Below are 3,048 nucleotides of genomic sequence, written 5' to 3' on the forward strand. Positions count from 1 at the left end.
AACCAATAGTTTCCCTGCACTAAAATTCCCATCATTCCACCCATCAATCTCTCCTGGCAACAACTGATCTTTTTACTTTCTCCATTGTTTGGCCTTTCCAGAATGTCATTTAGTTGGAATCATATGGTATGTAGCGTTTTTTTCCACTTAGCAATATACATTTAAAGTTCCTTTACACCTCTCATGGTGTGATTACTAATTTCTTTCCATCATTGAGTTATATTCCATTGCACAGATGTACCACAGTCATTTACACCTTCACTTTTCAAAGGACACTCTGGTCCCTTCCAGTTTTTGGTGACTACAGATAAAGCTGCACATTTATGTGCTCATTTTTGTGTGGAAGATGTTCAACTCATTTGGGTAAACACTTACGGGTGTAGTTGCTGAATCATATGGTAACACTATATTTAGCTGTGTAAGAAACTGTCAAACTGTCTTCCAAAAGGGCTGTACAATCTTGAATTCCCGCCAGCAATGAATGAGAGTATCTATTCCTCCACATCCTCACTGGCATTCAATGGTGTCAGTGTTTTAAATTTCAGCTATTCTAATAGGTGTGTAGTGGTATTTCATTGTTTCAATTTGGAATTCATCTTTTCATGTATTTAGTTGCCATTAGTATATTTTTCATTGGTGAGGTGTCTGCTCGGATCATTTCCCCATATGTAAAACGATTTTGTTCCGTATTATGAAACTTCAACAAGAGTTCTTTGTATGTTTTGGACATAACTTCTTTGTCAGATACGCATTTTACAAATGTTTCCTTTTCTGCTCTGCGGCTTGTATTGATATTCTTTTGTAACTATCTTTCACTGAACGGTTTTTAATTTTGGTAAACTTTCAGTTTTCCATTTTTCTTTCATGGAGTATGCTTTTCGTGTTGTATCTAAAGTTTATCACCAAATATATGGTTATCTAGATTGAATTCTTTTTTTTTTCTTCTAGGAGTTTCATAGCTTTGTTTTCTACACTGAGGTCTTATATGTAGATGCATTTGGAGTTAATTTTTGGGAAAGGCATGAGGTCAACACCTACATTCTTTTTTTTTTTTTTTTTCAGGTGAACACCTCATTGTTCCAGTACAGTTTATTGAAAAGACTGCCTTTTTTTTTTCATTGAATAGCCTTGTGAAAAATCACTGACTATATTTTTGTGTGTCTATTCCTGGGCTCTCAATTCTGCTCCATTGATCTCTTTGTCTGTTTTTCCAGTACCATACTCTCTAGATTATTGTAACTTTATAATAAGTCTTGGCGTTAGGCAGTGTCAGTCCTACAACTTTGTTCTTCAGTGTTGTGTTGAGTCATCTTTCTCATCACTGTGTTGTGCTTCCCTATGTGTTGATTAACTATTGTATCAAAAATGAGCCTCACAGTGATGACCTAGAAATGGAGATCTGGGCTATTCTATGGTGACCTTGTCATCAATAATAACAATAGAAGGAAATATTTATTTTTCATCGACTATGTGCCAGGACCTGGACAAATTACTTCGGAACTCTAAGAACAGGTTGAAGGGGACTATCAACGAAGTGCTCATCGTCAGACAGGTGCTCAACAGTTTGGCAGTATGGATATGTATACGTTCCTGCACACTTTGGGACCTGTCATAAGACTTTAAGCAAAAAGCAGTTTTTCTGAACAGAAGATTTCAAATTTCCATTATTTGTTCCAGCAACAAAAATGAGACAGTACTGATATTCAAACTATGGTTGAGCAGATAATTCAGGGGAGAAAAGAAATATCTTCACAACAGATTTAACAGTAAGGTTAAATAAAAAGTCCTAAAAAGTTTCTGGGGAAAAATCAGTTGACCAACTCCAAAATAAAATTTACTCTGGCTTCAGACATTTTCTCCCAAGGATCACCTGGGAAATATATATATATCTACAGGGTATTGAGTTAGTGGAAAGAGTATTTAATGTCTATATTCTTTCCATGTTTATATTTTCAGATATATTTGTATAGCTTTATAAAAAATGTTCTCTTATTTCAATGATCTCTGTATCACTTATTATATATAATACATTATACATTATATATACATTATATATTATAATATATATACACACACACACTTTTTGTCTAATAACTGTGTCTGTAGCCAACTTTCCAACTGGAGGATTGATGTCTTCATAGTCATGGTGTTCTTAAATATTAAGGATATAACCTACTTATCTGTTTTTTTTTTTTTGTCTGTTCAAGATTTTACCTTTCAAAATTATCTTTCTTATAGAAATTTTATATTTCTCCATATTTTATCTGTTAATTCCCTTTATAATTGCTTATTTCTAATGCTTTATGCTTAGAAGTCTTTTTCATGAATGTTTTCATCTGTCTTTTTTTCATTTAATTGTCTAATCCACCTAAAATATTCATGAATTCATGGTGAACAGTGACTACGTATTCACCTATTCATCAAACCATAATTATTGACTGAATAATTCCATTTTCCCAGTTGTTTGTTCATATCATCTTTATCACGTATTATTTTTTTTCTTTTTTCTTTTTCTTTTTTTTTTACAAATAGTTTATTGTCAAATTAGTTTCTACATAACACTCAGTGCTCATCCCCAAAGTGCCCTCCTCCATGCCCATCCCCCCTCCCCCCCACATCCATCAGTCCTCAGTTTTTGTCAGCATTCAAGAGTCTCTCATGGTTTGCCTCTCTCCCTTTCCCCCACCATTTCCCCCCTTCTTCTCCCCCTTGTTCTTCCGTCAAGTTCCTCCTAATCCTCCTATACGTGCAAACATATGATATTTGTCCTTCTCTGCCTGACTTATTTCGCTCAGCATAACACCCTCAAGGTCCATCCATGTTGCTACACATGGCCAGATTTCATTGTTTCTCATTGCCATGTAGTATTCCATCGTATAGATAAACCTGTTGGGACCTCATCAAGATTAAAAGCTTCTGCACAGCCAAGGAAACAACCCAGAAAATCAATAGGCAACCAACGGAATGGGAAAAGATAGGTGCAAATGACATATCAGATAAAGGGTTAATATCCAAAATCTATAAGGAACTCACCAAACTACACGCCCG

This window comes from Hyaena hyaena, unplaced genomic scaffold (assembly GCF_003009895.1).
Source record: "Hyaena hyaena isolate Hyena2069 unplaced genomic scaffold, ASM300989v1 scaffold_420, whole genome shotgun sequence".
NCBI classification, from domain to species: domain Eukaryota; kingdom Metazoa; phylum Chordata; class Mammalia; order Carnivora; family Hyaenidae; genus Hyaena; species Hyaena hyaena.